At 36.7% G+C, this 14,060-nt stretch overlaps 1 protein-coding gene across 6 annotated transcripts in view; it reads right to left on the bottom strand.

The window, feature by feature from the left end:
• Positions 1–14,060, bottom strand: part of FUT9 (fucosyltransferase 9) — a 211,006-nt gene that overhangs the window by 50,189 nt on the left and 146,757 nt on the right. For 2 of the 6 annotated variants that reach the window (XM_086707449.1, XM_086707450.1), the window contains one exon: positions 8,407–8,518. The exons of the other annotated variants lie outside the window; for them this stretch is intronic. The gene's annotated coding sequence lies outside the window, so the exon portion shown is untranslated. The remainder of the gene's footprint in view (positions 1–8,406; positions 8,519–14,060) is intronic. 6 annotated transcript variants of the gene reach the window in all.

The following is a 14,060-nucleotide window of genomic DNA, read 5'->3' as shown; positions in this document are numbered from 1 at the left end:
CAGTGGTCTGCACCTCAAAGAGCTATAAGATGCAGGCTCCATACAAGGAAAGGTTCTCAAGGAACTCTAAAAGAAAATGTCTAAGAGAAAGTGGAACACAAAGATTACAGTGGAGTCAAAACAAGGGCACTAACAGAATGTGAAGCCTCTGGTATGTACAGCTAGATCATTAAATACAGCCCAACTCCAGCCAGACTAACATGAAATTTCACACTAAAGGCATCTGCCTCAGCTCTTATTAACGGATACCTCGTTCCTAGTTTTCAACCAAAAATTATAATGTATGCTAAATGCAACAAAAATACATCCTGAAGAATTTCTCTTATTTTATTTCTCTTGTTTAGAATTTTTTTTAATTTTTCTTAAATTTTTTAACATTTATTCATTTTTTGAGAGACAGAGTGAGAGTGGGGGAGGGAGCAGAGAGAGAGGGAGACACAGAACTCGAAGCAGGCTCCAGGCTCTGAACTGATAGCGCAGAGCAGATGCGGGACTTGAACCCACAAACCATGAGATCATGACCTGAGCCGAAGTCTGATGCTTAACCCACTGAGCCACCCAGACGCCCCTCTTATTTTTTAATAAGCATCAGAACCAGACTCAAATATATATGATACAGATTTTGGAATAAACAGACTGAGAATTTAACATAACTATGATTAATATGTTAAGGGCTCTATGGAAAAAATAAGTAACATGCAAGAACAGATTGGTAATTTAAGCAAAAAAAAAAAAAAAAGAAAAGAAAACTCTAAGATAGAATCAACAGGATTCAAAACCAGTGTCACAGAAATGAATTATGCCTTTGATGGACTCATCAAGAGACTGGACATGCACAGGAAGGAATCAGTAATTTTATACCCATGCATATCATTTCCAAATTGCGGAAAACTAAAGATAAAGATAAAAATCTTGAAAGAAGCCTGAGGAGAATAAAAAAAAACCAAAAACACCTATCTCTAAAGAAACAAGAATGAAAATTATAGTGGATTTTTTTTAATCAGAAACCATGCAAGCATGAAGAGAGTGGAATGAAATATTTAGTATTAAAAACTGTCACCACCCTAGAATTCTGTATCTGGAGAATTTATCCTTTAAAGTGATTGAGAAATAAAGACTTTCTCAGCCAAACAAAAACCAAGGGAATTCTTGGCCAACATACTTGTCCTCCAGGAAATGTGAAAAGTGTTTTCAGGGTTAAGGAAAATGGTGTCAGAAACTTGGATCTGCATAAGGAAAAGAAGAGTGTTAGAGAAGGAATGGATGAATGAAAAATAAAGTCTGTTTTTTATTCTTAATCTAGAAAATAACTACTTAAAATAATAATAACAATAACAATGCATGGGTGATTTTAGCATATGGATAAGTGAAATTGAGGACAACTGTGTAACAATGGATAGAAGGCAGGGATTGGAAAGTCTCTTAAAAACTATCTTCACTACTTCACATGAAATGATATGGTGGTATTTGAAAGTGGATTTAGATTAGTTTAAAGTGTATATTGTAAACTCTAGAACAACCACTGACATTTTTTTAAAAGAAGTGTAACTGATATGCTAAGAAAAGAGACAAAATAAAATGTAAATGTTCAATGGAAACCACAGAAGGCAGAAAAGGAGGGAAAGAAAAATAACTCGTGTAAGAAATAAAAAACAGTTTCACATGAGGTATATATTAATCCAGCTGTATCAATAATAATTTTAAATATGAGTGTTCTATATACACCAGTAAAAATACAGTAAAAAATTAGACCAATAATATATTGCTTACATAATTTTACTCTCTTTTTTATTTTTAAATATTTATTTTTGAGAGGGGGAAGGAGCAGAGAGAGAGGGAGACAGGACCCACGTGAAGCAGGCTCCCTACTGACAGCAGAGTGCCTGATGTGGCTGACCGCAGACAGCCTGAACTGAATTGAAGTTGGAAGCTTAACAGACTTAACCACCCAGCACCCCGAATGTACTTTTAAATATAAAGACTCAGGTAGCTTAAAAATAAAGGGATGAGAGAAAAGACATGCCATGCTAACAGTATTTCAAGAAGCCTGGAGTAGCTATCTTCGTTTCAGACACAGCATACTTCAGAATAAGGCAAGTTATCATAGATAAAGATGAACATTATACCAAGATAAAGTGGTCCATTCTTCAAGTAACATGTATAACAATTCTTAACATGTAAACACCTAACAATAATTTATCTAAATACATGAGGCAATAACTAATAGAATTATTGGGAGAGCTAGACTAATCCACACTGATAGCTGGAGACTTCAACACTCTTGTTTCAGTAATTGATAGATCAAGCAGGTAGAAACTCAATAAGAATATAATTGATTTGAACAGCCATAAATACCCACCTGTGGGTAGTGGCTGCTGTATTGAATAGTACAGCCCTTGCCTCTGGCTTCTCAAAGTATGGGTTTTGGGCTAGCAGTATTGCTTTGCCTTGGAGCTTGTTAAAAATACAGAATCTCAGGCCACTTCCAGAACTAATGAATTAGAATTTTCATCATTAGCAAAACACCCAGGTGATTTGTATGTATATTAAAGCTTGAAAATCTAAGCTTAAAAATCAAGCTTAGATTCCCCTTATCTAAGGGCAATCATCATTGCAAGTTTCTAAACATACTTTCTGCCCCAAACCAAGCTGTGTGTACAGCAGATTATGAACAGATTTTATACATGTTCTTCATGCTCGAATCATAGTATTTCATATGTGATGGTAGCTCAGGTACATGCAATGCATTTTCTAGATAATTGCGCAAATCCCGAGTGGCATCAGCATCAGAGAAGAGTCACGGTGGTGGTGAGGAGGGAATAATAGAAACAGCCATCAGTTCATAAGAGATTATGCACATAATTGAGAAACAGAAGGGTGGATGCCCCAAATAATACTCACAATGTGACATCAATGAACAGTTTCCCAAATAAAAAGAAAAATGGTGCTTTTAATAACTGGTACAACAATCTCCTCAGTGAGAAGAACCAAGAGAGAACAATCATAAGATAAAGAATAAGGACACCTCACGCCAGTCAGAGTGGCCAAAATGAACAAATCAGGAGACTATAGATGCTGGAGAGGATGTGGAGAAACGGGAACCCTCTTGCACTGTTGGTGGGAATGCAAATTGGTGCAGCCGCTCTGGAAAGCAGTGTGGAGGTTCCTCAGAAAATTAAAAATAGACCTACCCTATGACCCAGCAATAGCACTGCTAGGAATTTATCCAAGGGACACAGGAGTACTGATGCATAGGGGCACTTGTACCCCAATGTTCATAGCAGCACTCTCAACAATAGCCAAATTATGGAAAGAGCCTAAATGTCCATCAACTGATGAATGGATAAAGAAATTGTGGTTTATATACACAATGGAGTACTACGTGGCAATGAGAAAAAATGAAATATGGCCTTTTGTAGCAACGTGGATGGAACTGGAGAGTGTGATGCTAAGTGAAATAAGCCATACAGAGAAAGACAGATACCATATGGTTTCACTCTTATGTGGATCCTGAGAAACTTAAGAGAAACCCATGGGGGAGGGGAACAAAAAAAAAAAAAAAAAAATAGGTTAGAGTGGGAGAGAGCCAAAGCATAAGAGACTGTTGAGAACTGAGAACAAACTAAGGGTTGATGGGGGGTGGGAGGGAGGAGAGGGTGGGTGATGGGTACTGAGGAGGGCACCTTTTGGGATGAGCACTGGGTGTTGTATGGAAACCAATTTGACAATAAATTTCATATATAAATAAAAAAAAAAATAAAAAAAAATAAAAAAAAAAAAAAGAATAAGGAAAAAAATGAAAAAAAAAAGTGTGGCATTTAGCCTTCACCAACAGATACAATTATAGGAAAGAACAGGCCCTGAAAATATTTGGCGAAATAAGCAAAATACGTCCTGTTACATGACTTGCCTCAGAGAAGATCACTGCCTTCAGATGGCTGTGCTAAGTAAGGCTGCCCTTATGACTGATTCCCAGGCTGCATGCAGCACTGTAGCATGGCTCCAGTGACACTAGGATTTATCAAGCACCCAGCCTCTTCTGTCGCCACCTCAGGGCCTGCAATGCAGTAGACTCTTCAGACATGCTACAGGTTTCCAAATTTTCTTTCCCAGTGATCTAATCGAAGGGTACTCTAATCTTTGGGTACTGTCAGAATTTTTGCCAAAGATTTTAATAACCAAATAAACATGGGCCTATTCTGGTGGGTCATGATGGCTTTCGTATTCTACATTGAGACTCCCCTTAGTCCATGGGTTCGAGCCCCGTGTCGGGCTCTGGGCTGATGGCTCAGAGCCTGGAGCCTGTTTCTGATTCTGTGTCTCCCTCTCTCTCTGCCCCTCCCCCGTTCATGCTCTGTCTCTCTCTGTCCCAAAAAAATAAATAAACGTTAAAAAAAAAAATTAAAAAAAAAAAAAAAAAAAAAAGAGACTCCCCTTAGATGGTTGGGTGCACCCGCTAAGAAACCAGTGGCCAATCATGATAATACAAAATTATATTAGAGCTTCTTAGACAGACTTCACTTCTAAATACAGTGTCCCTGAAGAGTAGTAAGATGCCAAAAAATCTAGTGGGGGAAAAGTCTTTAAACATTCTATTCCTAGCAAAGATTTGTGAATCATTTCTAAGTTGAAGCAGAAGAATTGTTTGACTTCTTGAATATGCAAACCCTTCTGTTTGCCTTCAAACAAACAAACAAACAAAACCAAAATATTTATTGACTGAAAATATTTCATCATCCTGGATGTTTGGCACATTTCACCTGAGCTGTAGTGGACACAAGTAAATGCTCTGGAATACAAGTATCGCTTTCTAACTGGTATTGCCAATTATTTGTGCCCCAAAGAAAATATTCTGTTAGTAGAACGCTCTTATTTCAATTGGGTATGGCCATTCTTTTGCTGCATCAACCGGTGAGTTTGCCCCGAAGAAAATGTGCTATTCCTTTGTGATATCTCATCATCCGGCTATATGACCTCATTGGTCAGCCTGTAGATCGGGATGTGACTGAGAATATACAAATCTATTGCAAAAGAAATTTCGTGGGAAAAAAACACATCATGCAGACAACATACAAAAATTTGGAACGTTAATGTACAATCTTTAAAAAAAATTTCATATCTATTTATTTTTGAGAGAGAGAGAGAGAGAGAGTGAGCCGGGGAGGAGGAGAGAGAGGGAGACACAGAATCTGAAGCAGACTCCAGGCTCTGAGCTGTCAGCACAGACCCCAATGCAGGTCTCGAATTCACAAACCACGAGATCATGACCTGAGCTGAAGTCAGATGCTTAACCAACTGAGCCAGCCAGGCACCCCAGAACGTTAATGTACAATCTTTAAATGTTGCTTGTACCTGGGATTCTGTTCAAATCAAGTATTAAGAAAAGCCTGGAGAATCTTGGGATTCTTGGGTGTCAAGAAAACGGTCACTTTTATGATTTAAAAAAAAGGACAAACTAGATGAAAAGATACAGAATTTCAATAACTGAAATGTATAAAAAGAACCAAATGAACATTTGGTTGAACTGAAAATATACTGTCTGAAATTAAGAACTCATTTGATGTGTTTAGGTTGGTTGTTGGGAGCAGTAAGGGACTCAGAAAATCTTTTAGCACAAATTCTTGGAATGGTGAATGTCTGTCCTTCATATCCCATGATAAAAGGCATGGGGAGTAGGCACACTTTCTTAGAGATATCTGGTATTCACTCTATTAGTAACACATAATTACAGGTACTGCAGGTCTACACAGTGTGATTTTTATTTCACAGAAAATGTGAATTCATACTATAGCTAAATGTGTGAAACTGTCTCTAGATCCTATAAATATTGGTATGGTCCATGAGTATTCAGATCCACATTCAGGCAGCCACCTCCAACACTGAAACTATTTGTTATTCTTCCCAAATAAATTAAGTTCAGCCTATGTCTATGTGTATGTCCATGTCTGTATCTGTATCCAGATCCATATCTATATATATCTATTCTAGATATACATCTATCTGTACCTATATCCATATCTATCTAAACCTCTATATCTATAGCTATAGCTGTAAAGCTTCTTCCTTGAACTTGGTCTTTCTTGTGCCATTGTTTCTACACTGGTGTTACAAAATTAACTCAATCCAGATTTTCCTTTACTGAAGGATGGTATTCTTCTTAATTTACCCTACAGAAATATATGGATTTTGTAATTATAATTATCTGTATTATAGTTATAGTTATCTGTATCTATTATAATTATAGTTATCTGTGATTATAATTTGCCTTTACATAATCATAATTGAGGAGCAGAATATTCAATATTTTTTTTCTCCTTCCTTCCTTCCTTCCTTTCCTTCTTTCCTTTCTTTATTTCTCTCTTTTTCTCTCCCCTTCTCTAATGCACATGCACACACATCACACTCATGATCATCATCACTTTCTCATCATCATTATAATTTCTGCCACATTCAGTGAATAAAAATCACCAGTAAGATGGTATTCATAATGCAAGCACATTTATAGAAAGATCTGTATTTTCATTTCCCCATGCTATTACCAAAATCCATTTCCATAGATAATTAAGATCTAACTACATATGATGATGATATTACTAAAAATCATCAATGTATATTACTAGTTTTTTTTCCCACTCTTTTGGACTGATCTGGAACAATTCAGTGAATCATCAAGTTGGACAAACTTTTATCACTATATACGAACAATCTAATAAATAATGTGTTGAGAGTTTATAACATTTCATAGCTTTTAAAAATATTTCATATATATTATTCCAACCACTTTTACCAATTATGTTACTGGGTTGATCCAGGTGTCTGTTACCCAAATCAGGTACACAAAGCCTTTCTCATTCAACTGGAAACATGGTCAGTGATGGAAATTAAAGGAATTCATTCTGAAAACACAGATAGCATAACTGTAGTATCTTTCATCAGCACAAATACCTCGTTGCTTAAAGGAGTGACCTCCAGAAATTCATTCAAAGTACCTCCCCACTCCTAACCCTAGCTCTTCATAGAACTACAATCCCATCATTGGCACAGATTCCAGAATTCCCAATTTTAATTCAGTATGCTGAAAACTTAAATTAGTGGTGTCCACATCATTTTAAGCTTAGATCTATATCTTAAATTGGAAACACAGGGCATGGCAGTATTTTTTAAAGATGAATCAGAAAACGTGTAGTAACTATGAAGTGTCCAGATGATTCTGTCTTTCCTTAATTTTATCTCATGTTCAGCCTAATTCATTTTTTTATAACATATATTTAAACCAGTGAAAAATATGTACCTAAGGATTAATCAGTGAATATAAAATAGTGAATATAATCAGTGAATATAAAATATAGACCAGTGAACATAAAGTAGTAGCTGAGGTAATATCAAAAATATGCATAACTTGATCACTAAGGAAGAATGAATTAGCGTTGTAATTCAACAAGACTGTGCATTAATTCTAAGTTTAAAATAATAGGTGTGTTTGAAATCTTATTGATACAAGACTCACTTATGAAACTAACACATTCATTCATTCAACAGATACTGGCTTCCTCTTAGGTTCTAAATTAAAGTACTATACTAAGGATTAAGATTATGGAAAGATGATAGAATCTGGATCCTAGCTGCAGGAGAAGATAGTTTACAGAGTAATGTGAAATACCATGGGAGACTTTATACCAGTAAAAGAGAACAAGTTAAACAGATTTAGTCAGTGTAATTACTGTGACTCTGCAAACCTATTTTGGGAGACATTTCTACAAATTATACAGTTTTAAATCATCTATATAGGTCCACCAATGCATTTGGTCTTATACAACCCATCTTAATAACTTAGATTCTAATTGTTTATGTCTTACTCCATTCTCTGATTTTTGGAAGGGAGTTTTAGAGATGAGAGTTGCTTTTAATTATGTTTTCCCCCTTTGGCTCAACTTAAGGGTTCGTACATCTTCGTTCAGAGTGCAAAGCCAGGGACACAGAGATATTCTATGAGCAAATGCTTAAAACTAAATTTACAAATGATGCTGAAGTTCTGAGGATTCAAGCCTTGATGGCTGATACAGGATAAGGGAGAGAGAACTTGAATTTTAGTCACTGATAGTACAGAATGAAGTCATGGACATTTGGGGTGATGATGAACCAGCAAAACTAATGTCATCGAAACAGCAGAAATGGTGAGAGATTCTTTACATCTCCCCAGAATATTTGATCAACAAAAAACAGAGCAAGTTCCTGTCTGAGGGCTGGTCCCTAGAGTCACACAAAGAGTGATTAGGGAATTAGAGAACAATCTCCTTTGCTCTGTTGCAAACTGTTTCCACCTGAGAAGTTAGTAACTCCCCTTGCCAGGGCATGGATTCAAATAAATTAATATTTGATATCTATAACACAGAAAGTTTAACTTACATTATACAGTGCTTACTGGTACAATTTCATACATCTATACAGTGGAGAAAATCCTTCTCTCCAGTATGTCCATTATGATATGAGGGTGATTAAAGGCCATTAAGATTTCACCCTGTTTTGAAAATATATATTAAAAATACAGTCAGCAAGAGTGTGTCCCTTTATTTATTTATTTAAAAGCAAGACACATGAAGTATAAAGTTAAGACAAATAGCATTGTGAAAGTTATGGTAAACACTAATCATATAATCTTCAAACAGCGGATTGCAAAAGTACAGTTTAAAAGTCCATTGTTGAGGCCATGCCCAACTTTTTTCTAAAAAAAAAATGTTTGTTCTATTACTTAAAGACTGGATAATGTAATTAACATAATGAAATTTCAGATTTAGAGAGGAAAAATAAATAGCATTGGATATTATACTTTCTGTAAATACATTCCTTTCATTTACATCAGATCATTATAGAAAAATCTCTGTATTTCTCTAGTAAGCTTGTCTCCAAAGAGAAGACAGTAGCAAATTCTGAGGACAAGTGATCTTTGGATAATCAAAAGAAAAAAATGCAAGGCAGGGTTGTTCTATAGTAATATGTTATTGATTCAAAGTATAATTTCAGGACTGAGTAGTTTTGCCAGAGAAATGGATCAGTTTCCTGTTTGGGGAAATATGTATATAAAAATAGGTTATATAATATTTTGAAATCCTTAGTTAAATTAGCTTTACAATCCTCACTGGAATTTCTGAGATTTAAATGTTTAGACCTTTCTACATTGTTTTTGTTTCATTTAAAGAGTTACTAAAATCCTGGTTGATTTTTAAAGTGTCATTGATAGTTTAGAATAGATTATAAACTAGAGCTTTCCTTATAATTAACATAAACATCCCCAAATCCAGAATTGTTCACTCTGTATCAGTGTACATTCCCCAAATAGTTTTATTAGGCAAGCTCTTTTAAGGGAAAAACACAAAAAGAAATTCATCCAAATAATAGAAAGATTATGAGGGGTGCCTGGGTGGCTCAGTGGGTTAAGCATCTGGCTCTTGATTTCAGCTCAGGTCATGGTCTCGCAGTTGGTGGGATAGAGCCCTGCATCAGGATGAAAGCTCATAACCTGCTTGCGATTCTCTCTCTCTCTCTCTCTCTCTCTCTCCTCTCTGTTGCTCTCTGCCCCTCTCAGGCTCTCTCTCTCTCTCAAAAATAAATAAATGAACATTTGAGAATAAAGATGATGAAAAGTTCCACACACCTTACATTTTGCCTCATTTAACATGTTTTAAAAAAAGTTTGAGGAGCTCAAGGTCCTCTGTGATTTTTCAGTGATTTTGGTGACACCCTTCTGAGGTACTGTGGACAGGAGAATTGTCACACCCATTTCACAATTACATGAGGAAATGAAGGTGAAGGTATTGATAATATATAGAATCATAGAACAAATAGAAATAACCAGAACTTATTTAACCTTCTCAGCTACCTATGATTTCACAATGTCTTTCTCTAGGGCTAGGTATAGTTAATGCTGTTTCTTTAGGGACAAGGTTCTAGGCAGAAACTTTGCCTTTTATTTTTCTCTTTGTTTTCTAAAACAACAAACCAACTCAACTTTAATGGGAAGTGAAGGAAAAAAGAGAACGTTTCAAACGAACATTTCCTGCCATAATTTTATTTAATGGCAACGTATTTGATTTCTTTTGTTACAGGCAGTCACACAATTCACACACTCAAGGTCCAAATCGAAGCCACAGTGAAAAGGAGATACTATATTTATATTTTGTAAGAACGGGGCTTATGGTATGATGAAATGAAAAGATCTATAGTGCTTAAAACAAACAAACAACAACAACAACGAAGGCAAATAAGAATATTCCCAAGGCTCCAGGGGGAAAAGCTGAGCTAATAAAAATGAAATTAGAAAGATGTCATTGTGATAGGTACGGTGTCTCATAGATTTGATCCTCAAAGTGTTGAATGTTGGAAGGAAAACTACCAGTCCTGGGCCAGTGTAAAAATTGAAAAACTTTTTAGGGGGGCGCCTGGGTGGCGCAGTCGGTTAAGCGTCGACTTCAACCAGGTCACGATCTCACGGTCCGTGAGTTCGAGCCCCGCGTCGGGCTCTGGGCTGATGGCTCAGAGCCTGGAGCCTGTTTCCGATTCTGTGTCTCCCTCTCTCTCTGCCCCTCGCCCGTTCATGCTCTGTCTCTCTCTGTCCCAAAAATAAATAAACGTTGAAAAAAAAATTGAAAAACTTTTTAGTAATGTTACCTATTTTGCTAATGAAGAGAAACACCAGACTCACCAAGGAGGAGAAGTATCCTTTGAATAGCAACCAAGTAATTATTACCTTTTGTGAAATCAGCTCTCATTGCAACCAGGAAACCCTAAATTAAAAGGCTGGAACAGACATTTTGGCTTTGTGGTCTCCAAAGGGATACAGCTATATCCAAAATAAATAAATAAATAAATGAATAAATAAATAGTAACCAGGACTAGCTACAGGAGAAAATCTTAGGTCACAAGTAGTTAGAATGCACCTGACAAAGGCACATTAAAAACAAACAAACAAAAAATCCAAAAACCTATAAATTAATTGTTTCAACAATTAGATATTTAATAGTACAAAAAGCAAACAACTCTTCTGTATTACTTTGCTAGGGTTGCCATGACAAAATGCTAAGACTTGATGGCTTAAACAACAGAAATTTATTTTATCACAGTTCGAGCAGCCGGAAGTCCAGAATTAAGGTGCTGGGAGGGTTGGAGTCTCCTGAAGGATCTCTCCTTGGCTTGCAGATGGCCACATTCTTGCTGCCTCTTCACATGATCATTCATTTGTAGGTGTCCTTGTTGTCTCTTTTTCCTTCTCCATCTTTCTCCTCCTCCTCCTTCTTGTTTTTCTTGTTAAGATTTTATTTTTAAGTAATCTCTACACCCAATGTGGGGGCTTAAATTTATAACCCTGAGATCAGGAGTTACATGCTCTATTGACTGAGCCAGCCAGATGCCCTTCTTTGCCTTTTTATGAGGACACTAGTCACATTGGATTAGAGCCACACCTTAGTAGCCTCATTTTAACTTAATCACCTCTTTAAGGACCTTACGTCCAAACATGGTTATATCTGAGGTACTAGAAAATATAATTACTGGGACTTCAATGTATACATTTGGGGGGCGCCTGGGTGGCTCAGTTGGTTAGGAGACCGACTTTGGCTCAGGTCGTTATCTCGCGGTTTGTGAGTTTGACCCCGGCGTCGGGCTCTGTGCTGACAGCTCAGAGCTTGGAGCCTGCTTCAGATTCTGTGTCTCCCCCTCTCTCTACCCCTCCCCTGCTCGCATTCTGTGTTCTCTGTCTCTCAATAATAAGTAAACGTTAAAAAAAATTTATCAATGTATACATTTGGGGGAAACATAATTCAGGTCATAACAAATTCTCTCCCCAAAAGATAAGGAAGGCTGCTTTCATAATAAATCATTTGACAACCGAATCATTTCCCCCTCCTAACTCCCAATTACTAACTTTCTAGATTTCCAAGAAATCTAGAAATTAGGTTTCAGAAACTTTATAAACTTGCTAAGAACATTTAAAAAAGAACAATTTGTATGGGAAAGTAAACCATAACTGCTATAGAATGGAGACAGCCTTTACTCAGATGATTGCGCGCCGTGTTTTTATACAACAAAGAGAATGCTTTTGTGCTTTATTTTTTTTTCAACGTTTATTTATTTTTGGGACAGAGAGAGACAGAGCATGAACGGGGGAGGGGCAGAGAGAGGGAGACACAGAATCGGAAACAGGCTCCAGGCTCTGAGCCATCAGCCCAGAGCCCGACGCGGGGCTGGAACTCAGGGACCGCGAGATCGTGACCTGGCTGAAGTCGGACGCTTAACCGACTGCGCCACCCAGGCGCCCCTTTTTTTTTTTTTTTTCTTTTTTTGCTTTTGTGCTTTAAAGAACAGCCTAAAAAATGTTAAGAAAGTATGGGTAGGCACTGGGACTCTTAATGCCTCCTCAGCATGCACTACACCCACTCCATATTGCGCAGCAGCAAGCACTTTGGAAGACCAACAGAGTTCAGGAGAGAAGTTCCATGAGGTCCTGTCCAGTCCAACTTCTGTCTTCCAGGACTTGTTCACTTTACAGTGACTGGTTCAGAAATGGACACATCAACTAATTTGGTCCAAGCAGAATGAAGTGCAACATTTTTGATTGCTGGGAAAAGGGAAATTCTCTTTCTAACTGGACAATGTACTGTGTGAAAATGATAAAGCTACAAGTAGCTATTTTGTGATAACGGGGGAATGTAAGTCTAAGAATGAAGCTTTTCTCGGAAGAAAAAGGAACTGATAGAATTGTAAGGAAACTGAATTAGATTTGATCAGACTGTACCCTAAGTCCCTCACCTCTGGACTCCTAAATTATGTAAGCTAATAAATTCCTTTTACTGTTACTTTTTAAAATTCTGTTGTTTACAACCAAAACAGTATTTACTAATATACCTTCCAGCTTCCAACTAACAAGCCAAGTACCATTTGTTTGCCTTTAAAAGAATATTGTTGGGGGTGCCTGGGTGACTCAATTGGTTGAGCATCTGACTCTGCATTTCAGCTCAGGTCATGACCCCAGGGTTGTTGGACTGAGCCCCATATGGGCTCTGCACTGAGTGTGGAGACTGCTTGAGATTCTCCCTCTCTCTGTCTCTGTCTCTGTCTCCCTCTCCCCCCCACCCCCACTCATGATCTCTGTCTCTGTTTCTCTCTAAAATAAAAGAAAATTGTAATCCAAGAAAAACTGTAATTTTAAAAAGTAAAATTTGGCCAGATAATTGTGGCTATATAAACAACTAAGGGTTCTAGAACTAAAATCTAGAATCAGTAGTGAATCAACATTTGGGAAAATGATTTCATTCCTTCTCCCCCTATGTTTCTTTCATTCATACTAATATCCAATTCCAAGAAGCATGATGAATATTAGTAAGGTAATAACTATACAGTACTTTGATTTCTGATTTAGAGAGTAATATCAAGTACATCATCATATATAAAAGCAAATATTGTGTCAAACAAGGTTAACCATTGGATTGAAACCATCCATTTCACTTTCTCTCATTAGTCACATTGAAAACTAACTAGTTGTGAAATAAGGTTAATGAAGTAGAAACATACAGTCTGATAATCAAGTCCAGAAACAAAAGATGCATGTAGTAGTCCCCCCTCCAGGAAAATTAAAAATTAAATAATTTCTTCTAGGATCGAGATTGGCTGCTGGCCATTACCAGCAAAAGAAATATTTCTGAAAGCATGAAATTAAATTCTATAGCACATAAAAATAAAGACATTCTATTTTTTTAAATGACAGTAGTGATTCTTGCGCTCATAATTTAAAAGCAAAGAAACTCTAGAAAAGCGAGATTCAAGGCATAGCGATAAATGAGAGCCCTCAGGAGTTAGGAAGTATTTCCTATATTGTCATTTCACAAGTTACTATTTCTTTCTTGTTTGAGTGAAGACCTTTGCAGTGAAGATCTTTGTAGAGATGGTCATTGTCAAGATACAGACAACCTTCTAATGGAAATCATGTGACTTTGTACTTTCTTAGTTTAATTCAGTCTGATTTCTTTTACTTTTCAGGATATTTCTTAATTTCATACTTACAAAGAGGT

This window comes from Puma concolor, chromosome B2 (genome assembly GCF_028749965.1).
Source record: "Puma concolor isolate L17-30 chromosome B2, mPumCon1.1.hap2, whole genome shotgun sequence".
Taxonomy (NCBI): domain Eukaryota; kingdom Metazoa; phylum Chordata; class Mammalia; order Carnivora; family Felidae; genus Puma; species Puma concolor.
This window is presented reverse-complemented; position numbering and strand designations above follow the sequence as displayed.